Genomic DNA, 25,533 nt, shown 5'->3' with positions numbered 1-25,533 from the left:
GCATTTGGCTCCGGCTAGGGAAGGGAGAAGATGAGCACTAGTCGATCTCCACTAAACACTATAGACAACAAGGAAAGACAAACAGGGGGAAATTGCTTAGCTTTAGATGACTCCAGACAAATGCACACACGTCCTCAACATCCAGAGAGGACAAAGTACTGCTCTTGCTAAAGCCTTCACCAGTAGCAATGAATATAACCGGCACCTCCCTCTAGAACACACCAGGTATTTATACACCCAGGCCAGGGAGTTAATTAGCTAGAGGAAGGTAGCCGCTGGGTCCTAGAGACAGGCTCTAAGAAGATGTCTGTAATGCCAAATGTAGAGATCTCCTGCAACCAACTGGAGGGCGACTGTCTGTCACTTCTGACACACTCGTGACAATGAGGCTGTGGGCAAGCTGAAATTGTGCCACAACAAACACCAACATCTTGTCGCCCGACCTTCCTGTTCCAATTATTAGTGGACCGCAGCACACTACTATTGAACCTAGAGAGGTGTCAAAAGGTTGTTGGTAGGATAGCAGATAATTCTTCCAGTCACTTTGCCACCGCAACCACCACCCTGTCTTCCACATGGTCAAGTCTCAGTAGCCGTGAGTCTGGACCGCATATTCCTCAGTCTGGTCCTCCTTCCTCCCACCATGCCGAGTGCCCGGAGACAACTGATCCAACACTTGGACACTCCGAAGAGCTGGTCACTTTTCCATTTATAGATTCTTTTGGCTTCTCGCCCGGCCAGCTTCAAGCGGGGAAAGAGGAGATCGCTTGTAGCGATGCCCAAATATTTGAGCAGCCACGGTCACACGAAGGCGAAGGTGGGAAAGTGCAATTACTGTCACAAGAGGTGGATGATGATGAGACACAATTGCCAGAAAGTCAGGAGGAGGACAAGGGTGCGGAAGTGGAAGACGAGTTGGTGGATGATGAAGTCACTGACCCAACCTGGCAAGGTGACATGCAGAGTGAGGACAGCAGCACACAGGGGAAGGGAGGCGTAGCGCCACAACAGACAGGAACTAGCAGTGTGGTGGCCACAGACACAAGGCGGGCAACCGTTTCCAGGAACACCAACACGACAGAAGTTGCCAGTACAACTGTTAGGTCTTCTCAAGTCTGTTTTTTCTTAAATACTGCATATAGCCCCAAAAGGCCATTTGCACTATCTGCCAGGCTAGCATCAGCAGGGGTAGCAAAACTAGCAGCCTGACCACCACCAGCATGCTCAGGCACATGATAGCAAAGCACCCGATTAGGTGGGCTGAACACCAGCGTCCAGAAATAATATCTGCGGGTGACACCACTGCTTATTCTGCTGTTGTGCATGCAATCCCCTGTCCATGGCGCATATGAAGATACCTCCCTCCCTGCACCTGTCATTGCACACTCACATCTACCACCATCAGTGTCCATGTCCTTGTCCCAGCGCAGCATTCAGTTGTCCCTACTCCAGTCTTTGGGGCGCAAGCGCAAAAATGCAGCCAACACCCCACAGGTCACACTACTAAACTCACACATTTCGCAAATAACAATAGATTTCTTAAAGGAGAAAAAACGTGGTGCTATCTAAGCATAGTAAGATTTGATTAATTAAAAGGATGAGCATCTATAGGAAATTGTTCACCTGATGCGGTTGTGCAAACAGAGGCACAACTCCCGCTTGAAGTATGGATGAATTTGCAAAAGACTGCGGCCGACCTGGTGAGGTGGGATTGAACTCTTAGATAGGAGTATCCCACAGTGAGGATGCTAGAAAGGAGAACCAGGTGATGGTGCTGTCTTTGCCACCGAGTGAGATCAAGTTGCAGGAACTTCAGGTTGCTTGTAAGTAAAATTGTTTTATTCACACTAATATAAAACAAATGAAAAATACATACACAACGCGTTTCGGCTGTTTGCAGACTTCTTCAGGTGTACGGAAAAAATGAATTTGACCTTTCTTTTATAGCCCTTTGCCAGAGTGAGAGAGGGAGGGGTTACAAAAGAGGAAGAGGAGGAGTGCTTCATCCTGCATTGTTCTCATTTTTTTCATATATATAAAAACACATAAAACATATAAATATTATATATAAAATAGCAAATAACAAACCTTTTTTGTAAGAAACATGTCAATCTGATTACCATCCCATTATCTAGACAGCTAAAAAGTATCACATCAACATAAAAATACACATCTGTTCTTTTTGTGTTAAATAATATAAATAAAAAAAAAAAAGGAAAAAAAATATTTATTTTTTATTTTTTATTTTTTAATACACATTCATATATCTATTTTTCCCCCAAATTTTATTTTTCAGAAGAGTTTTTTTTAAAGAAAAAAAATAAATAAATATAAAAACATTTTTTTTTTTAACTTTTATTTTTTACTTTTTGAAGAAGGCTACAAACAGCCGAAACGCGTTGTGTATATAGTTTTTATTTGTTTTATATTAGTGTGAATACATTTTTTTTACTTACAAACAACCTGAAGTTCCTGCACCTTGATCTCACTCGATGGCTAAGACAGCGCCATCACCTGGTTCTCCTTTTTGACATTTCGCGAATGCTTGCACTCTAAGTGTTACCTTTTAGTCTCATGGAGACAGAAGCTTTCCGCAACCTGATGGCGGTGGCCATTCCTTGGTACTCGGTCCCCAGCTGCCACTATTTCTCCCGGTATGCCGTCCACGCATTACGCAAGCACGTGTCCCAGAATATTAGCCGTGCCCTTAACAACGCAGTTACTGGGAAGGTCTACCTAATCACAGATACGTGGATAAGTGCTTGTGGGCAGGGACGGTAAATATCGCTGACAGCACACTGGGGTAATATAGTGGAAGCCGGGACCCATTCGGATCTTGGGACGGAACACGTCCTCCCGACGCTGAGGATTGAGTGCCCTGAGTCAATCAGGGTTGCCCCCACATTCTACAGCTCCTGCACCTCCCCCTCTTCAGCCTCCATCTCCGAAATGAACACATCAGTCACAAGCTGGAAGCACTGCAACACTGCCTCGGTCACGTGGCAACAGGCTTTGCTGAAGCTAATATGCTTAGGTGACAAACCGCACACCGCTGAAAAGTTGCGTACAGCTCTGAAAGAGCAGGCAGATCTGTGGCTGTCACCGCTGAACCTACAGCCAGGCCTGGTGATGTGTGACAATGGCTGGAACCTTGTGGCGGCTCTGAAGCAATGGGAGCTCACACATGTACCATGTCTGGCCCATGTGCTCAACCTCATGGTTCAGCGGTTTCTCAAAACCTACCTGGATCTGCCGGATTAGCTTGTCAAGGTACGCCGCCTGTGTGCCCATTTTAGAAAGTCAGCTACAGCTTCTGCCGCCCTTGCTGTGCTTAAACAGCGTATACAGCTTCAAGCTCACCCACTGGTGTGCAATGTCTCCACGCATTGGAACTCAAAGTTGCATATGTTGGGAAGGATTTGTGAGCAGCACAGGGCAGTTGTTGAGTATCAGCTTCAAAACGTCCATCGGTATTCAGGTTAGCATTTACACATAAGACCTCAAGAGTGGGCATGGATGTCAGATATCTGATCCATCCTCCAAAACTTTGAGGACTCCACCAAGATGGTGAGCGGCGATGATGCCATAATTAGCGTCACCATCCTGCTTCTCTGTCTTCTGAAACAATTGTTGTTTACAATTAAAGAATAGGCATTGCACGTGGAGCACGATGAGATGGAGCATGGAACCATACAGGATGATTCCACACAGCCCAGCCTCATCTCATCCCAACATGGATTGGGTGACAATGAGGAGGAGGGGGAGGAGGAAGAACAGGAGCTAGTTTCCTGCGCTATAGACGGTACTACCCACACAACTGTCATAAATTGGTATTGGGGTTTTTCCTACATTTAGGTAGCCATTGCAGTCACTGCATACGCAATAACTGTATATGTAAAAAGAAATTTTTTGCTCAGTCTCCCTTGCAACATTCTGTAACCTTGAGTGCAGACTGTTACTCTCGCGCCCGGACTGACTGGCGTGAGCATGATTAGTGATCCCACTGGACCATGAACCGAGGAGTGCCTGGAGGGGCGTAACTAAGTATCAACCAAGGTCGCACGGCAGCTCAGTCGACTCCGTGAACCAGGGAGGAACCGAGTAGAGGGACCAGGTGCTACTCCAGGTCAGACCCCGGTCACAGCTGTTGACCCACACCGGGGAATGCAGGAACAGGCAGGTTAGCTGCAGACAGGTGGGTACTGGCAGGCACGGCTGGTATGACAGCAGGTGGGTACTTAGCGGGCACGGCTGGTATGAAGGCAGGTGGGTACTGGCAGGCACGGCTGGTATGCAGACAGGCGGGTGCTGACAGGCACGGCTGGAATGCAGTCAGGTATGAACGCAGGCTGGATAGGGACCAGTACAGACTGGGATATAGAAACAGAGCCGCTGGTGCGGTGGACTAGCAGAGCAAAACCGCAGGAGCGGTGAACAAGCAGAGCGGAGCAAAACCGCAGGTGCGGTGAACAAGCAGAGCGGAGCAAAACCGCAGGTGCGGTGAACAAGCAGAGCGGAGCAAAACCGAAGGTGTGGTGAACAAGCGGAGCAAAACAGCTGGTGCGGTAAACAAGCGGAGCAGAGCGGAACTGCCGGAGCGGTGAACAAGCAGAGCAGAACAGAACCACAGGTGCGGTAAACAAGCGGAGCAGAGCGGAACCGCCGGAGCGGTGAACAAGCAGAGCAGAACAGAGCAGAAGGTGAAGGCAGACAGGAAAGGGCTCTGTTCACATGGAACAGACTGGAAAATACAGGAAGATGGTTAGAACACAGGAGGTAGATACGGAGGCAGGGAAAGGGGACAAGCAGGGAAAGGGGACCACCGCCTTGACGTGCACTTTGCCAAGCTTACTGGATGAAGTAGGCGAAGTACCAGGTACAGGGTGCAGAAAAGTCTCTCTCCATTTGTTATCAGGTAGCACCCCGGAGGATTCAGGAGACAACTGGAAGTCCTCCGTCTGGTTGGAGGGGTGCAGAGACTCAGGGGTAACCACCGCCTTGATGGACTTATTGCCAGATTTGTTAGAGATGGAGGATCCTTGCTTAGGGACCAACCTCAGTCTGGTTTCTGAGATGACACGTTTGCGAGGCGGGGCAGTGCCTAAAGCCAGACCATTGGTACAATCATCGAGACTGTGTGGGGACAATGCCTCCGCTTCCCTTCCTTCGGAGACTTCAGCGCACAGCGAGTCAGCGACTAGCAGATCTGGTGAAGAAGAATAAGAAACTGCTGACTGTCCTGCAGATATGGGGACTGGACACCCCTTGCACCTCAGCAGTCCCAAAGGAAACACCATGCAGGATCTCCAGACCTGAGCGGGCACTAGATCTCTTGGCTCTGGACGACCTGTGGGTAAACCAGACAGCACCTGGAATGTGAACTTCTTCAAGTGTAATGATCCAATCTGGAGCTTAATTTGTACAGACATATTTTGACTGTTTCTGAGTAGGGCTCGTCCTTCCGCTGACAATGCCCAAACTGGCTTCTGGAGTTGTCGGATGGGAATCAAACACTGACTCTTCAAGGCTTTAAGCCCGAAACTTCCGGTTAATCCGAGGCCTTCACTTGTCACGGAGACAGTCATGGTCATCTGTGGAGAGGAAACACTAACGCCAAGGGTAGCCTCTCCTACAGGCCTAATTTCTTGGGATTCTCCTACCTTTGCTGGACAAAGACCGTCAGGGGGTCCCAAACAACCGCAGCGGGACCGCAATCCGATGTTGTGACTGAGTTCTGGCCTCTGCTTTGCTGACGAACATAGTCATCCTTCATGGATTCTGTGCGGATAGCTGCCTCTACAGGCTGGGGAACAGGAGGTCTTTGGGAGGACAGAACCTGGCGTGGCGGTTTACCTCTACAGCTTGCATGTCTGGACTGCCTCTTGAGGTTGGGAAGGAAAGTATTCTGTGGATCATTGTCATCCTGGGTGGATTCTGTGTGGGCAGCAGTCTCTTCAGGCTGGAGAACTGGTAGGCTACCCACACACATTACCCATCGGGGCTGCTCCGGGATACTAGGAAGGGAAGCTTTAGCAGAAGCCTCAGGGTTAGGGTCATTGAAGACCATTAGAAAGGCCACCAGGAAGGCCTGCAGGTCAAAGACGATAGGATCCCATGCTTCCCATAGGGGGGTGATCCAATTCAAGGCATCACCCGCTAAATAGGACATCATGAATGCTACTTTCACCCGATCAGTGGGCAATAGTGAGCATAGAATTTGAAATGCAGCATACATTGCTCCACAAATGCACGGCTTTGTTTTGGATCCCCATAGTACCGCGGTGGATCCGCAGGAACGAGTGCTGATAGCTCCATTTGGGCTGGTGCGAAAATCGCCTGGACCTCAGCTTGAAAAAAAATTTTTTCTTGGTGCACGTATTCGCCAGACAAGGATTCAAATGTCTGAGAGCGAAGGGCCATGGGGCTCAATGGGAACCATGGCCTGAGCAAGCTGTTATGCTCGCGCCCGGACTGACTGGTGTGAGCATGATTAGTGATCCCTCTGGACCATGAACCGAGGAGTGCCTGGAGGGGCATAACTAAGTATCAACTCAGGTCGACCAAGGTCGCACGGCGGCTCAGTCGACTCCGTGAACCAGGGAGGAACCGAACAGAGGGACCAGGTGCTACTCCAGGTCAGACCCCGGTCACAGCTGTTGACCCACACCAGGCAATGCAGGAACAGGCAGGTTAGCTGGTATGCAGACAGGTGGGTACTGGCAGGCATGGCTGGTATGACGGCAGGTGGGTACTTAGCAGGCACGGCTGGTATGAAGGCAGGTGGGTACTGGCCGGCACGGCTGGTATGCAGACAGGTGGGTGCTGATAGGCACGGCTGGAATGCAGACAGGCAGATTCTGGCAGGTATGAACGCAGGCTGGATAGGGACCAGTACAGACTGGGATACAGAAACAGAGCTGCAGGTGCGGTGGACTAGCAGAGCAAAACCGCAGGAGCGGTGAACCAGCAGAGCGGAGCAAAACCGCAGGTGCGGTGAGCAAGCAGAGCGGTGCAAAACCGCAGGTGCGGTAAACAAGCGGAGCAGAGCGGAACCGCCGGAGCGGTGAACAAGCAGAGTAGAAGAGAACCGCAGGTGCGGTAAACAAGCAGAGCAGAGCGGAAGCGCCAGAGCGGTGAACAAGCAGAGCAGAACAGAGCAGAAGGTGAAGGCAGACAGGACAGGGCTCTGTTTATAAGGCAAGAAATCCCACTTATTAAACCTGACAGGGCACACCTGTGAAGTGAAAACCATTTCCGGTGACTACCTCTTGAAGCTCATCAAGAGAATGCCAAGCGTGTGCAAAGCAGTCATCAAAGCAAAAGGTGTCTACTTTGAAGAACCTAGAATATAAGACATATTTTCAGTTGTTTCACACTTTTTTGTTAAGTATGTAATTCCACATGTGTTAATTCATAGTTTTGATGCCTTCAGTGTGAATGTACAATTTTCATAGTCATGAAAATACAGAAAAATCTTTAAATGAGAAGGTGTGTTCAAACTTTTGGTCTGTACTGTATGTACTTTTATTTTGACAACTTTCATAAAATCTCCTTTAAATTAAATGTAAACCTTTCATTTTCCATGTCAAGAGTGTTCTGAGTAAGATCATCTGACACTGTTCTGTTACCAGAAAAGACTTGGTCCAAGTCAGACCTAGAAATCTCTTTGCGGATTGTTCATGTAGCACATTCAGGGTCTTTAATATTTCTAATTACAGTAACATTACCATGATTTGTCTTGCTGTTATATTCACGATTCTTTAGATGCCGTAACATATTTTCATCAGCTTCATATAGACCACTATTTGAACCAGAGTACTTTCTAGAGGACTTTTTTGTCCTATTTGCGGGAGTCAGTTCCGGAAGATGTTTTACTTCCTCTGGTAATAATATGGGAGACTCAGAAATATCTTCCTGGAAATATTTTTGGTGTGAGAGAGGTTCTGTATATGAACGAATATATTCTATATCGTCATCAGAAATTTCAGACCAGCGATCATACTGTTCTTTACTTATACTTCCTGTATTTACTATAACGCAAATATTAGGACGTTTTGGAGATGCTTTCTGCTTAATGCTGTCAGATACATCTTCAAAAGACAGCGATATTAGGCGTTTATCTTGTGGAGGCATCACTTCTTCAAGGATCCCTGTTTTAGCAATGTTTTCATTTATCAATTCTTCTGATGATGAACTATCTATTATAGGTTCCTCTGATATTACATCACAATTCTCCATTATAGTTTCTTCTTCTACTACAGCACAATTTTCCATTGTAAATTCTTCAGGCTCAACATTGCAATTGTCCATTGTAGACTTTTCAGTGTAGTTCTCCACTGTAGGTTCTTCTGCTTCAACAATGCAATTCTCCACTGCAGGTTCTTCAGCAATTAGCTTCAATACTGATTTTCCATACAGGTGCTGGCTGTATGGCAACGGGATTAATACTCTGATATGGGAAAAGGTTTGGCCTTGCTGCGATGGGCTCTAAAAAGATTGGCAATATACTTAAACCTAGCAGCCCTTGTACCCTACGCCTCACCTCTAGACAGGCTTGACACTCTCTAACCGCCAACTGCCAACTCCCCCTGGTCACTATAGTGACCAGACTATAGAGGATGTTGTAGAGGATTAATTCATCGCACACTCATAGGATAATTTGCAGTGGGTATTTATTAACAGGCATAAAAATAATAGATCAAACCATAGGTGTGAAGGCGACAATTTGTGAAGGCGACAGTAGACGTTTCGATCACAACATAGGCCTTATTCATTGAGTCGCTACTGAAAAGAGAGACAACAGTGTCAGAATATAGTATAACGGTAAAAACAGTAAAAATACAGTAACAATACATAAAGCTTCAGTGGGGACAATAAGTGAAGCATAAACAGGACTAGGAAGGATGAGGGGTGAGGAAAATAGGTAGGGGAGAAAGGGAGGATGGGGGTGGGGGGAAAAGGGAGAAACGGGAGGTGGAAAGAGGGATAAGGTGGGGTGTATTTACATATAAACAGTATATATGGTATACAGGTAAGAGTATCATAGCAAGTACAGTTGAATCTTACTTTTGATGAAGTGTGCATATATGCCAGATATTTTAGGTAGGAGCCACGGTGTGGCAGGAGGCACGAGGAAGGGCTGCAATAATAGGAGGCATGTCAGAGTCACAGAAGTATGTTGTGGGGTAGAAGGGAAGCAGACATATGGGTACCTTCACTATGGTTCCGTAGGTTTGTTAGCCTGTGGGAATCTAGAGTACATAGGACAGAGGTTAGAGAGGTGAGAAAAGTATATAGTCCATAGTCAATGTTAGTACAAGGTCAGCATATTAGCAGCAATTCGGTCCAGTATGTGTTGTATGGTCTCCCCGACATATACAGTGCCTACAAGTAGTATTCAACCCCCTGCAGATTTAGCTGGTTGACACATGCGGAATTAACTTGGCATTGTGACATTTGTACTGTAGATCAGCCTGGAAGTGGGAAATGCACTGCAGCAAATTTTTTTATTTTTTTTAAAAACGTAAAAAGTTAATTCAGAGTGTCATTTATTATTCAACCCCTCAAACCACAAGAATTCTGTTTGGTCCCCCAAAAGTATTAAGAAGTAGTTCAGGCACCAAGAATAATGAGCTTCACATGTGTGGATTAAAGATCTCTTTTGCCAGCCTTTTCTGACTATTTAAGACCCTCCCCAAACTTGTGAACAGCACTCAGACATGGTCAACATGGGAAAGACAAAGGAGCATTCCAAGGCCATCAGAGAAAAGATCGTGGAGGGTCACAAGGCTGGCAAGGGGTACAAAACCCTTTCCAAGGAGTTGGGCCTACCTGTCTCCACTGTTGGGAGCATCATCCGTAAGTGGAAGGCTTATGGAACTACTGTTAGCCTTCCACGGCCAGGACAGCCTTTGATAGTGTCCTCCCATGCCGAGGCCAGGCTTGTCCGAAGAGTCAAGGCTAACCCAAGGACAACAAGGAAGGAGCTCCGGGAAGATCTCATGGCAGTGGGGACATTGGTTTCAGTCAATACCATAAGTAACGTACTCCACCGCAATGGTCTCCGTTCCAGACGAGCCCGTTAGGTACCTTTACTTTCAAAGCGTCATGTCAAGGCTCGTCTACAGTTTGCTCATGATCACTTGGAGGACTCTGAGACAGACTGGTTCAAGGTTCTATGGTCTGATGAGACCAAGATCGAGATCTTTGGTGCCAACCACACACGTGACGTTTGGAGACTGGATGGCACTGCATACGACCCCAAAAATACCATCCCTACAGTCAAGCATGGTGGTGGCAGCATCATGCTGTGGGGCTGTTTCTCTGCCAAGGGGCCTGGCCATCTGGTCCGCATCCATGGGAAGATGGATAGCACGGCCTACCTGGAGACTTTGGCCAAGAATCTCCGCTCCACCATCAAGGATCTTAAGATGGGTCGTAATTTCATCTTCCAACAAGACAACGACCCAAAGCACACAGCCAAGAAAACCAAGGCCTGGTTCAAGAGGGAAAAAGTCAAGGTGTTGGAGTGGCCTAGTCAGTCTCCTGACCTTAACCCAATTGAAAACTTGTGGAAGGAGCTCAAGAATAAAGTCCACATGAGACACCCAAAGAACCTAGATAACTTGGAGAAGATCTGCATGGAGGAGTGGGCCAAGAAAACTCCACAGACCTGTGCCGGCCTGATCAGTAGTGTTGAGCCACCCCCGTAGTGTTCGAGTTCGGTTCGGTTCGTCGAACACCCGTGTGTTCGCCGAACTGTTCGTCGAACTGTTCGTCGAACACCTTCGAACACCGTTAAAACCAATGGCAGGCAAACAAAAACACATAGAAACACATAGAAAACACCTTCAAAGGTGTCCAAAAGCTGACAAACTGCTCAGAAGACACAACTAACACATGGAAAAGTGACAAGTACATATAGTCATGCGAAAAGAAAAGAGGTGGAGGAGTAAAAGGAGGGGGAGACACAGATATAGGCATGTCATGCCCTTATAGAATCCAAAAAGTGAGAAGCCGACACGTTCAGTCCGCTCCTGCCCGTGCCACCTCCGTGTCGCCGAGTTTGTGCCAGAGCCGCGGTGAACCCAGACGGCCAGCCCCCCTCTCCCAATACTGGTGCCTGTCCGCTGGTGGGTCGAGCGAGCCCCCCTGTGGTGGAGGCAGCTCTAAGCTTTTTAATTTAAATTGTCTCTCTAATTTGAATGAATACACTTTAAATCCATTTACAAGGATCTATTGGAGGGCAAGTCTCATGCCAGCAGCCGCATAATTCCAGCTCCAGTAGCGTCCACTAAAGCTGCTGCAGTTAAAAAGCTTTTATAAGGATCGAGCTCGGCTGTCCACCGCAAGGCATCCTACTGCCAGTCCCAGCCCCTATGCCTTGGTGTGCCTCCTGATGCTCTTCACTGAGTATCCCGTGGTCCCGAAGCATTTCCTCTGAAAAAATTAAGTGTCCAAACTACAGGTGGTGTAGCTTGCTTAACAGCCGAGATAATCCGCTGACTAGCAGACACTGCTACTAGGCACAAAGTATTTCCTGGGCTAGATGCAGTTAAAAATTTGTAATTAGATACTCTCTTTGGATGCTGAGAAAGCATTCCATAGAGTCTCCTGGCACGCCATTTATGATTCTCTTAAAAAGATTGGGGTAGGGGTCTAGGGGACCCTTTTATAGCCAAAATCACGGCCCTGTATCACAATACGTCACCTAGGCTGCAGATAAATGGAACTGTAGCACCCTGAGGGCTCGGTTGCTACAGAGGTATTGCACCTCACCCAGAGGTGTGATATCTCACTCTCAGGTAAGGATGGAGTGTGGATCAGGACCCGACACCTGCATGCATTACACCACATTGCCGTGGAGCAGGGCGACCAATATGCCTCTGAGATGGGCACGACAGTCCCTGTCCCTGGCTGGAGTGGGGGGAGTGAACACTGAGGAAGGGGAACCCTGTAGTGCAGGAGCAGGGAGGAAGCAGTTCCTGGGTGCATTGAGAAGGGAGTATAAAAGGTGGGCACCATCTTAGTTCAGTGCAGAGAAGTCTGAGCAGAAGTGGCAGGGAGCAGGGGCTCTGCATGAGCTCTGCTCTGGAGGCGGGCCTAGTAACAGAGGCCCAGGCCTGGAAGAGGGAGAAGGAAGGAAGAGGAGCGGAGAAGGCTCCAGGAACGAGTAATGAAGGGATCCCAGGGGTGCGGACGGGCGAGTCGCCACCGCACGCCCGAATCCACCTGCGTGGAGGGGTCAGACCAAAGGGGGAGATCGGTCCGCGAAACTAGTGGAGGCAGGAAACGACCCTCAGCTAGAAACCAGAGGCTGTGACATTTTATGTGGCGCAGCCCCTCGCTACACCCGCTAGGAAGGCACCACATAGGGTCAGGGAAACTGGCGCCAAGTTTACCAAGAGGAGGCCCGAGGCAGCTGGACAGAAGGGTTGGTAAGAAAGGCCAGACAAAGGACACACAAAGGGGGTCCTTTGAAGAGCTCCAAAGTTATCTGGGAGTTGTCTGAGCCCCTCACCTGGTGAGCACAGTACGACGTGGGCAGCCGATACCTGCAGACGTGGTCTGGATAATAAGAACTGTGAGTAAAGGCCCTGGACTGCATCACTGACTCCGTGTCGTTACTGCTGCTGCCCTGCACCATCACCCCCATCCTCCGCATACACTGCCCTGAGGCTATACTCCTCCCGTGGGGAGTTATGCTACGCTCTGCTGCACCCACAACACCAGCCTCAGCGGTCTACCCAGCAGCGGCGGTTCACTCTGACCGCAATCCACGGGTGGCGTAGTCGGACATTTAAACATCAAAACCACATAAATAGTTCCGCCACTGGTTTGACCACCCTGAGCCACGGAACCGGGTCGCCGCCACGAAGACTACAACCACCAGCTTCCACCAAAAAGGGTCCGGCTCCGGGTGTCCCAAGGCCCAGGGGGTGCATCAGAACATTTTCATCACCTTTCACAATCACCAATGGGACAAGGCAGGGATGTCCTCTGTCCCCTCTCTTTTACATCCTAGTGACGGAGCACCTGCTCTCATCAATTCGCCATAACCCCAATATTAGGTGGATTGAGGTGGGAGGCACCGAGTACAAGTGCTCTCTATTTGCTGATGATGTCCTAGTATATATCACTCAATCACATATATCCATCCATGCTGTTATGACTGAAATAGATCACTTTGTTACATGGTCAAATTTTAAAATCAATGCAGCGAAGTCTGAGGCCCTCGATGTCTCCCTCCCCAAATCCATATAGGATTCCATCCAGTCCAACTTTCCCTTTGCCTGGCCCTCACAGGGTATCAAATACTTAGGAATTCCTATTCATAGAGACCTCTCCCATCTATGTTATATTAATTTTGGGCCCTTTATTGAACAACTCCATACAGACCACGGTTGGCAAGTTAGAACTGTAAGATTCACTACGTGAACCACTGGTGTTTTGTGGAAAAGCACATGTACACTGTGTTCCAAATTATTATGCAAAAAGTGTTTAGGAGTGATAAGGGAAGAATTTGTTTGTTTGTCAGTTAAACTCATTGATGGTGTTGTGTGTCAGTGCTCTTTATATCACTGTAAGCAATTGCAGACACCTGTGCTAATTAGTTTGGCAGGTGTGTCCAATGAAAGGCAAGACTACTTAAGAAGGCTGTCTCACATTATTAAGCAGCCTACATTTTCTGCCAAAATGGGAAAGAAAAAGGATGTGTCGGCTGCTGAGAAGCAACAAATTGTGGAGTGTTTAGGTCAAGGCATGACTACAATCAACATTGTGCGATGATCAGGATGAAGTGTCTTGGCAATCAAGAAGTATGTAGCTGATTCACAGTACACACGTGTGCGTGCTGATAAGGGAAAATTGAGGACTCTTTCCTACAGGCAATTACGTCAGGTTAAAAGAGCAGCGGCAAAAAAGCCTTGTCATAACAGCAGACAAGTTTTTGAAGCTGCTGGTGCCTCCAACATCCCCCGAACAACAAGATGCAGGGTCCTTCAGAGGTTTGCAGCTGTGCATACGCCATCCTGTCGACCTCCTCTATCCACTTCACACAAGCAGAAACGGCTCCAGTGGGCCAAACATTACATGAAGACTGATTTCAAAACTGTTTTGTTCACGGATGAGTGCCGTGCAGCGCTCGATGGTCCAGATGGATGGAGTGGAGGATGGCTGGTTGATGGACACCCCACGCAAACACGGCTACAGCGCCAACAAGGAGGAGGTGGAGTAATGTTTTGGGCTGGAATCATGGGGAGAGAGATTGTCGGCCCCTTTAGGATCCCTGAAGGCGCTAAAGATGAACTCCATAATGTATGTGGATTTTCTCAAACAGCACTTCCTGCCATGGTTCAAGAAGAAGAACCGTGTATTTCACAGCAAGATCATTTTTTTGCATGATAATGCACCATCTCATGCTGCACATAAAACATCTGCATCTCTGGCTGATATGGCAAACTTATGGTGTGACCCCCATGCTCCCCTGACCTCTACCCCATTCAGAACCTCTGGAGCATCATCAAAAGGAGTGTCTATGATGGCGGGAGGCAGTTCACATCTAAACAACAGCTCTGGGAGGGTATTCTGTCCTCATGCAAAACAATTGAAGCAGAAACCATCCAAAACCTGACAAATTCAATGGACGAGAGAGTTCAGAAGCTACTTTCGAACAAGTGGTCCTATGTGAAAATGTAACATCACCTAGAATAAAGTTTTGAGTTGAAAACTGTTTGATTTCAGTTTGTAATAACCTGCTAATGCTTATAATTTCAAAAATGACCATTTTTTTGGTCTTTATTAAAATGAAAAGGTTGATCGAAAAGTTTGGGGGATCTAAGCGTGTGGCAACCCAGTAGTCATGATTACTTCAAATTCTCACAATATGAGGTCATGTTGCAGGTAGTGCAGCAAGAAGGCACTTATGTGTCTTGCACATATCGGAGCCCCAAAATTATTTTCCGGGCTAGATGCAGCTAAAAATTATTATTAATTTTAAATCTGGTGGAGCTTAGTAAAGATGGCCTAATAGAATCAGTGCTGCACACTGCTACAAAGCCCAAATTATTTTCCAGCCAAGATACAGATAAACATGATTAGTAATTTGAAAGCTTAAAACGGTTGGTAGGGTGATTTTAACCAATCATCAAGCTTTTACTCTCCCCAGGATGACACAGGGGTAGAAAAGTCGTTTCGGATCCATGATTTGTTCATCTTTATGAACGTGAGTCTGTCTACATTATCAGTGGAGAGCCGCGTGCGCTTATCTGTCAGCACACCACCAGCAGCGCTGAACACACGTTCAGACAGAACGCTGGCTGCGGGGCATGACAAGATCTCCAAGGCGTAAGTGGCTAGCTACGGCCATTTATCCAGATTGGAAGCCCAAAAAGAGCAAGGGTCCAGTGACACAGTCATGGCTTCAATGTTTACTTGGAGATACTCCTGTACCATCGTCTCTAGGCGTTGACTATGTGTCAGACTTCTTGTCTCCTGTGGCCTTGCAAAGGATGGGCTAAAAAAGTGGTGAAATGATTCCGCAAAATTGATGTTACCAGCAGATACTGTGGTTCTGTTACGGTTTGAGTGCTGAACACTTGACGGTCCCACGGTTGGCAAGTTGGAACTGTGAGATTCACGACGTGCACCACTGGTGTTTTGTGGAAAAGCACATGTAAGATTCTGCAACAGTCTCTGCTGATACTCCTGCATGCGTGCATCCCTTTCTATGGCAGGAATAATTTCTGCAAATTTACTTTTGTACCGGGGATCTAACAGTGTGGCAACCCAGTAGTCAGGATTATTTCTAATTCTCACAATTCGAGGGTCATGTTGCAGGTAGTGCAGCAAGAAGGCACTCATGTGTGTTGCGCATCCAGGAGCACCAAGTCCCTGTTGTGTTGGTGGCGAGGTAACAATCATGCTTCCTTCCTCTGTCCTCTCCCCCCAACCTCGCACAACAGAAATGTGATCAAGGTCTCCCTCATCTGATGAGTCTTCCATCAGTTCGTCCTCCACTTCTTCCTGGGCTCCTGCACCTTCCTCACTAGTTTGGCTGCTACCATGCGCCCTGGTAAAACCATCTCCCCCACCCTCACATGCCTGCCGCCTTGGTGCTGCCGACCGTCTGGACCTTGCAGATGTTAGCCCTTCCGCATACAACTCCTCCTCCTCTACTTCCTCCACCTCCTCTTGTGCCACCACCTGACTCCAAATTCTGTTTAACATGTGCTCCAGCATGTAAATCACCGGAATAGTCATGCTGATAATGGCATCGTCAGCACTAAACATCTTCGTCGCCATTTCAAAACTGTGCAGAAGGGTGCATAGGTCCCTGATCTGAGACCACTCCTCCAGCGTGATTTGCCCCACCTCTGGATCTCGTTGGCCCAGGCTATACGTCAGAACGTATTGCACCAGGGCTTGTCGGTGCTGCCACAGTCGCTGCAACATGTGCAGAGTTGAATTCCACCGGGTAGGCACATCGCATTTTAGCCGGTGAAGTGGCAGGCCCAACGACTTCTGTAGAGATGTAAGTCGCTGAGCTGCGGGATGCGAACGGCGGAAGTGAGCACACAGCGACCGTGCCCTCTGCAGAAGGCCATCTAGTCTGGGATAGTGGGCTAAAAATTGCTGGACAACCAGGTTCAACACGTGAGCCATACAAGGCACGTGTGTGACATTGCCCCGGCGAAGGGCCGCACCCAGGTTTGCAGCATTGTCGCACACGGCCTTCCCTGGTTTCAGGTCCAGTGGAGACAACCATTCATGAAATTAGTTCTCCAGAGCTGACCACAACTCCTCAGCTGTGTGACTCACATTTCCCAGACATTTCAAAGTAAAAACCGCCTGATGTTGTTGAGCCCTACTGCCAGCATAGTAAGGAGGTGTGCAGGATCCCTTCTGCGCAGTTAGAAAGCTTGTGGCATGACCAGACAGGCTTTGGGTGCAGGTGGAAGACCGAGAGGAGGTTGAGGAGGCAGAAGCAGTGGAGGAACTTTGACATAAAGAGGATTGACGCACAACTCGTGGGGACGGCAAGACTTGGACAGCAGCCCCTTTTCCTGCTGTCACCATAGTTACCCAGTGCCCAGTCAGCGACATGTAACGCCCCTGTCCATGCCTACTCGTCCAAGTGTCTGTGGTGAAATGCACCCTGTCACACACAGAGTTTCTCAAAGAAGCGGTGATGTTGTGTGCGACATGCTGGTGGAGCGCAGGCACACCTTTCTTTGAGAAGTAGTGCCGACTGGGCATCTGGTACTGGGGCACTGCGACGGACATAAGGTCTCGAAAATCCTCTGTGTCCTCCAGGCGGAAAGGCAGCATTTCTGTAGCCAAGAGCTTGCAGATAGTGAAATTCAACCTCTTAGCTTTCTCATGGCTAGGAGGAAATGGTCTTTTACTTGTCCACATCTGAGGGACCGAGGGCTGGCTATTGTGCTTAGACGGGGTTGATAAGGGTGTCCCCGGCAAACTGCCGGTCTGTGAGGAAGATGCAGGCGGACATGTTAGGTTGCCTTGATCCAAAGGTGGTGCTATCGATGTCGGACAGCGCTAAACACCAGCTGGTGTTACCACCTCCAAAGAAAATGATGACCTGCCAATCACGCTGGCTGTTGCGGGTAAAGAGGTGGCAGGTCTGTGCCCCAAAACAGGTGTGACTGCTGTCCCCCCAGTCACAGAGGATGAAGAGGCCGCGAATGCACAAGATATGGCAGACGGTGGTTGGCCCGGCCGGCTAGGCCGCATTGTAGCACACTGAGCTTCCCACTGCAACTTATGCTTCATGTCCATGTGCCGGTTCATGCATGAAGTACTCAAACTATGTATTTTTTGGCCTCTACTTAGCTTTTGCTGACAAATGTTACAGATAACACGAGTTGGGTCATCTTTATCGATCTGAAAAAATGCCCAGGCTATGCAAGGCTTAGCACCCATGCGACCTGAAGAGCCACCACGACTTGTGGTGAGAGGCAGAGTTGTGTTTGAGGATGCAGTTGTTGACGTGCTTCCAGTACTACGTCTCTGTCCAGGAAGGCGCAACCTGACCTCGTCGTCACTAGCATCTTCCTCCACCTCCTCTGCTGACCTCATCTCTTGGCTGACTGTGGGTTGACAGTAAGTGGGATCTCCAACCTCATCATCATCACCCTGTGCGTTATCACACCCGTCGTCCTCAGAGCCAACCTGTTCCTGCCCTGACAAAAAACTAAAGTTGTCGCTCCAATCAGGTATTTGAGTCTCATCATCGTCTTCCTCATTGTCTCCACCACCAGGAGTTACAGTTTGGGAACGAGGGTCTACATTATGGTCAGAACCTTCTGCGTCTGGTCCTGGATCCGACTCATAAAGATTCTGGGCATCAGTGCAGATCATTTCCTCGTCTGGATTCACAGAAGCGCTGGAGTCGACCTCTGATTCCCAGGCTATAGTATGAGTAAACAGCTCTGCAGACTCAACCATCTGTTCTACCTCATACTCAGACGGGCAGCTGGAGATTTGGGAGCTGTGAGGAAGCAAGTGCGATTCTGGTGACACCTCTGAGGACTGGAGTATTTGTGATGTTGAAGTTGATGTGGAGGAGAGCCCACTTAAAGGAGCACTTGATATCCGTTGAAGCACCTGCTGTTTTTGTGCCTCATCTGGAATTTGTAGCGATTGGCGTGGCCGTAAGAAAGGGATGTTATCACATTGTCCGCTAAAAGAAGTAGACATTTTAGTTTGGCTGGAAGATGGTCTTTCTTCTGCAGATGTTACTGTTGCTTTAACACCTACCCCACGGACACAACCTTTTTTCCCCTTCCCAACACGCCTATTCCCCTTTCCACCAGCAGCAGGCCTTTTTCCACTCATTTTGGTGGTTAACTAATTCACAACTCTGGAGTTGTTTGCACAAAAAAACAATGGATGGCAACCAAGCAGAGCTGAGTGGCCAAACTGTGGTATTAGGCCAAAACTATTGGCTGTGTTAGATGCAGAAAAAAATTATATTCAATTTGCAACCTGATGGAGGTCAGTATAGATGGACTAATAGAACAAGTCCCACACACAGCTAGAAGCCCAAATATTTTTTCAGAGGTAGATGCAGAAAAAAATTGTATTCAGTTTGCAACCTGATGGAGGTCAGTATAGATGGACTAATAGAACAAGTTCTACACACAGCTAGAAGCCCAAATATTTTTTCAGAGGTAGATGCAGAAAAAAAATATATTCAGTTTGCAACCTGATGGAGGTCAGTATAGATGGACTAATAGAGAAAGTCCCACACACTGCTAGAACGCCAAATATTTTTTCAGAGCTAGATGCAGACAAAAAATTATTTTGAATTTGCAACCTGATGGAGGTCAGTATAGATGGACTAATAGAGAAAGTCCCACACACTGCTAGAAGGCCAAATATTTTTTCAGAGCTAGATGCAGAAAAAAATTATATTCAGTTTGCAACCTGATGGAGGTCAGTATAGATGGACTAATAGAACAAGTCCCACACACAGCTAGAAGCCCAAATATTTTTTCAGAGGTAGATGCAGATAAAAATTATTTTTAATTTGCAACCTGATGGAGGTCAGTATAGATGGACTAATAGAGAAAGTCCCACACACTGCTAGAAGGCCAAATATTTTTTCAGAGCTAGATGCAGATATAAATTATTTTTAATTTGCAACCTGATGGAGGTCAGTATAGATGGACTAATAGAGAAAGTCCCACACACTGCTAGAAGGCCAAATATTTTTTCAGAGCTAGATGCAGAAAAAAATTATATTCAGTTTGCAACCTGATGGAGGTCAATATAGATGGACTAATAGAACAAGTCCCACACACAGCTAGAAGGCCAAATATTTTTTCAGAGGTAGATGCAGATAAAAATTATTTTTAATTTGCAGCCTGATGGAGGTCAGTATAGATGGACTAATAGAGAAAGTCCCACACACTGCTAGAAGGCCAAATATTTTTTCAGAGCTAGATGCAGATATAAATTATTTTTAATTTGCAACCTGATGGAGGTCAGTATAGATGGACTAATAGAGAAAGTCCCACACACTGCTAGAAGGCCAAATATTTTTTCAGAGCTAGATGCAGAAAAAAATTATATTCAGTTTGCAACCTGATGGAGGTCAGTATAGATGGACTAATAGAACAAGTCCCACACAGAGCTAGAAGCCCAAATATTTTTTCAGAGGTAGATGCAGAAAAAAATTATATTCAGTTTGCAACCTGATGGAGGTCTGTATAGATGGATTAATAGAACAAGTCCCACACACAACTAGAAGCCCAATATATTTTCAGAGGTAGATGCAGAAAAAAAATATATTCAGTTTGCAACCTGATGGAGGTCAGTATAGATGGACTAATAGAGAAAGTCCCACACACTGCTAGAAGGCCAAATATTTTTTCAGAGCTAGATGCAGACAAAAAATTATTTTTAATTTGCAACCTGATGGAGGTCAGTATAGATGGACTAATAGAGAAAGTCCCACACACTGCTAGAAGGCCAAATATTTTTTCAGAGCTATATGCAGATATAAATTATTTTTAATTTGCAACCTGATGGAGGTCAGTATAGATGGACTAATAGAGAAAGTCCCACACACTGCTAGAAGGCCAAATATTTTTTCAGAGCTAGATGCAGATAAAAATTATTTTTAATTTGCAACCTGATGGAGGTCAGTATAGATGGACTAATAGAGAAAGTCCCACACACTGCTAGAAGGCCAAATATTTTTTCAGAGCTAGATGCAGAAAAAAATTATATTCAGTTTGCAACCTGATGGAGGTCAGTATAGATGGACTAATAGAACAAGTCCCACACACAGCTAGAAGCCCAAATATTTTTTCAGAGGTAGATGCAGATAAAAATTATTTTTAATTTGCAACCTGATGGAGGTCAGTATAGATGGACTAATAGAGAAAATCCCACACACTGCTAGAAGGCCAAATATTTTTTCAGAGCTAGATGCAGAAAAAAATTATATTCAGTTTGCAACCTGATGGAGGTCAGTATAGATGGACTAATAGAACAAGTCCCACTCACAGCTAGAAGCCCAAATATTTTTTCAGAGGTAGATGCAGAAAAAAATTATATTCAGTTTGCAACCTGATGGAGGTCTGTATAGATGGATTAATAGAACAAGTCCCACACACAGCTAGAAGCCCAATATTTTTTCAGAGGTAGATGCAGAAAAAAAATATATTCAGTTTGCAACCTGATGGAGGTCAGTATAGATGGACTAATAGAGAAAGTCCCACACACTGCTAGAAGGCCAAATATTTTTTCAGAGCTAGATGCAGACAAAAAATTATTTTTAATTTGCAACCTGATGGAGGTCAGTATAGATGGACTAATAGAGAAAGTCCCACACACTGCTAGAAGGCCAAATATTTTTTCAGAGCTATATGCAGATATAAATTATTTTTAATTTGCAACCTGATGGAGGTCAGTATAGATGGACTAATAGAGAAAGTCCCACACACTGCTTGAAGGCCAAATATTTTTTCAGAGCTAGATGCAGATAAAAATTATTTTTAATTTGCAACCTGATGGAGGTCAGTATAGATGGACTAATAGAGAAAGTCCCACACACTGCTAGAGGCCAAATATTTTTTCAGAGCTAGATGCAGAAAAAAATTATATTCAGTTTGCAACCTGATGGAGGTCAGTATAGATGGACTAATAGAACAAGTCCCACACACAGCTAGAAGCCCAAATATTTTTTCAGAGGTAGATGCAGATAAAAATTATTTTTAATTTGCAACCTGATGGAGGTCAGTATAGATGGACTAATAGAGAAAATCCCACACACTGCTAGAAGGCCAAATATTTTTTCAGAGCTAGATGCAGACAAAAAATTATTTTGAATTTGCAGCGTGATGGAGGTCAGTATAGATGGACTAATAGAACAAGTCCCACACACTGCTAGAAGGCCAAATATTTTTTCCGAGCTAGATGCAGAAAAAAATTATATTCAGTTTGCAACCTGATGGAGGTCAGTATAGATGGACTAATAGAACAAGTCCCACACACTGCTAGAAGCCCAAATATTTTTTCAGAGCTAGATGCCGAAAAAAATTATATTCAATTTGCAACCTGATGGAGGTCAGTATAGATGGACTAATAGAATGATGCTATGCCCAAAAGATTTTACTTCACTAGGTGCAGTAAAAAAATTGGTATTCTATACACAGGTGGTGTATCTTGCAACACAGATAGTCTAATCCACTGACTAACACACTCTGCAATAGGCCAAAAAGGATTAGCTTTGCTAGATTCAGCCAAATGCTGTGAAAAAAACTTGCACAGCACTGGCACAGACCTGCCTGGCAAAAACTGATAGGAACTGATGTAACCTAGTCCTGAAAAGGACTGCAATTACAATTAGTCTTTACTCCCACAATCTATTTAAGAGCACAGACCTGCCTGATAAAAGTCGTAGGAAATGCTGTAACCTAGTCCTTAAAAGGACTGCAATCACAACTATTCCCTACTCCCAAGCTATCTGTAGATTTGTGCGAAAATTGGCTTGAAATTAACAAGGTATAGCGCACACAGCAACAGCGGTGCCGTCTAACACGCAGCTGCAGCAGTGAGAAAATGGTGGCGACGGGGAAAATGGCTTGGTCTTATAGGGCAAGGACATGTGACATACACTGCCAATGACACATGCCCTTGCTTGTGTGAAAAAAAGCACTTCGCTCCGTGTGTGCGCTGCTGATAGGCTGACAGATTGCACCTCCCCACTGTAAATGCGGGAAAGAGAAAAAAAAATGGAGATCTTCATTATTCCTGCAGAGATCCATCCCCTGCCCCTCCCCCCACCCCGCTGTACACTCAAACTGCGTATTAACATTAATTTTCATCATTACTGAGAAAAAATCCAGTTATGATTTTGGTGCACGAACAGTTATCGAACATAACCTCGAACAGCCGAATTTTTCTCAAATCGTTCGTGTTCGCCGAACGGCTCGAACACCGCCCAAAACAGCTTGAATTTGAGATTGGCGAACAGTTCGAGTCGAACAACGCTCATCTCTACTGATCAGGTCTTATAAAAGACGATTATTAGCTGTAATTGCAAACAAGGGTTATTCCACAAAATATTAAACATAGGGGTTGTATAATAATTGACCCACACTTTTATGTGTAAAATTTAATAAAATTCAACTGAGCAACATAACTTTTTGGTTTGTAAGATTTATGCTTCTGTTCATAAAACCTACTCTCGTTTGCAGTTTGAAGGCTCTAACTTATTTGCATCTTATCAAACCATCTAAATCTGCAGGGGGTTGAATACTACTTGAAGGCACTGTAGGAGTCTACAAGGGCACTTGATCACATAGATCACAAAATTGGATTCGCAAGTATAGAACCCTCTGATGGGAAAACTACAAAGCAGGTATTACGAGAAAGAGAGACTGCGACTCGTCTCCTATGATCTGCACTCGGTCACGTTGGCGGAGTATCATAAACAAGACAAAATTCCAAGGAGCCTTAGGAGTCACCTCCGCCCCACTCTATTTGCTGATAACTTGGACTATTGTGAAAAATTTAAGAAAATACTAAACAAATGCTCGCTTGACATTATTGTACTTACAGTTGATTTCTTACAGAAAGCCATCAAAGAGAGCAAAAAGGCTATCGCTGCTACTGAGATCCAACTCACAGCCAATCTATCTGCTACCGAGTGGAACACACTCAAGAGCAAAACAGATAAAATCCTCGCTGACCATCAGAAAACCCTACAAAAACGTAAGAGACAGAAATTCCAACGTGACAACGAGCATTACCTCAACAACTGGGTCTACCAATGGAACGCCTCTTCTAGTTTCCACGGATGACGCCAACAACAAGGACAACGCAAGCCAAATTCCTACAGCTCAGGCAGCGATTCATCCACAGGACAGAGTGGCAACCGTTTTTTATGGCACAGCCGGATAGGGGGACACTGAAACGCCGACCCACAAGGAGAGCAAGGAGGCGCAAGGATGACGACCCGCTCCTAGGTAAGATATCGAACCTGGTGAAAAACATATCAGCCTATACTCTCTCGCCCACAGAACTCTCAGTCCTACAGAAAGGCTTGTCTTTCTGTCCGACACCATACTGGGACTTGTTCCAGTTGGAAAAGGACCTAAAATGTTTTTATTGGGCTATACATCTCAAGACGCATTTTGGACTACTCAATGAGACCTCCGCTAACAGGGTACCTCCACCCGGGGGCAACCCTGTACATGAGCTTTCCATCTCCACAATGGGTCTTCGCAACACGAGTTCATTCAATCCTCCTCACTCCAACCATTCCACAGAAACACCTATAGCCCTAATTGATAGAGATATCAAGAGCCTGGTACACCAACAGCGCTTAGGCTTCTTTCCCTCACACCAAAATCTCACTATCGATGAGAAACTGGCTCTCAGAAGTCTGCAGGAGAACAAACACATAGTGATCAAACCAGCAGACAAAGGGGGTGCCACGGTCATTATGGATCAGACAGCCTACACAAATGTGATCCTCTGGCAGCTAGGCAATTCAGACACCTACAGACGTGTTAACTCTGACCCTTCCATTATGATTCGTTCCAAAATTCAATCTGTTCTCTCAACATATCTGGACCTGAAGGTCCTCGACTCTAAGACAGAGACATATCTCACTAACCCCCATCCCATAACTCCAGTTTTCTACATCTTACCCAAAATTCATAAATCACTAATCAACCCCCCTGGCTATTGTAGCCTCCACTGATTCGATCCTCTCTCCTCTGGCTATTTATCTGGAGAAAATACTAACACCATTGGTCAAAAAAACACGCGCTTTTCTGCTGGACGCAAGTGCCTTCCTAGATATTATCAAAAACCTCCCGATCACTCCATCAGAGAGCTGGTTAGTGACCCTGGAAGTTAACAGCCTATACACGTCTATATCACATGAGAAAGGGCTTGAGGCCACCTCGCATCTTTTATTACAATTCAACCTATCACCTTCATCGGTCCAATTCTGCTTGACACTCCTCTCTCTAGTTCTCCATGAGAATTTTTTTCTGTTCAGGGATAATTTCTGCATACAGGATCACGGGACAGCAATGGGCTTGCCGGTAGCACTTGCGTACGCTAATGCCTATATGCATAAGTTCGAAGAGGACTTTGTATATATGAATGACCTTTTCAAGATACACTACAGCACTTACCATCGATACATCGATGACATTTTCCTCATTTGGTCGGGACCAATCGAAACACTAACCACCTTCTTTTCACATCTCAACTCAATTAGGCCTGAGCTTCAATTTACGCTTAACTATGACAAAAGACAGATTGCCTTCCTAGACACCACAGTTATCCATAATGACAATGGGAGCTTCACCACAGACTTATTCACCAAACCCATGGATTGTTACAGTTTACTGCACTATTCCATCTGTCATACTAAAGCCACCAAAAATAGTCTCCCCCGTTCCCAGTTCCATAGGGTAACCAGAATTGTCTCAGATACTAATACCCTTCCCCAACGCCTTCAGGACATGTCACAGAAATTTCAGG

The sequence above is a fragment of the Phyllobates terribilis genome, unplaced genomic scaffold (assembly GCF_046119375.1).
Source record: "Phyllobates terribilis strain yellow unplaced genomic scaffold, ASM4611937v1 Scaffold_7__3_contigs__length_470593459, whole genome shotgun sequence".
In the NCBI taxonomy this organism is placed as follows: Eukaryota; Metazoa; Chordata; class Amphibia; order Anura; family Dendrobatidae; genus Phyllobates; species Phyllobates terribilis.
Note: the sequence above shows the minus strand (reverse complement) of the source record.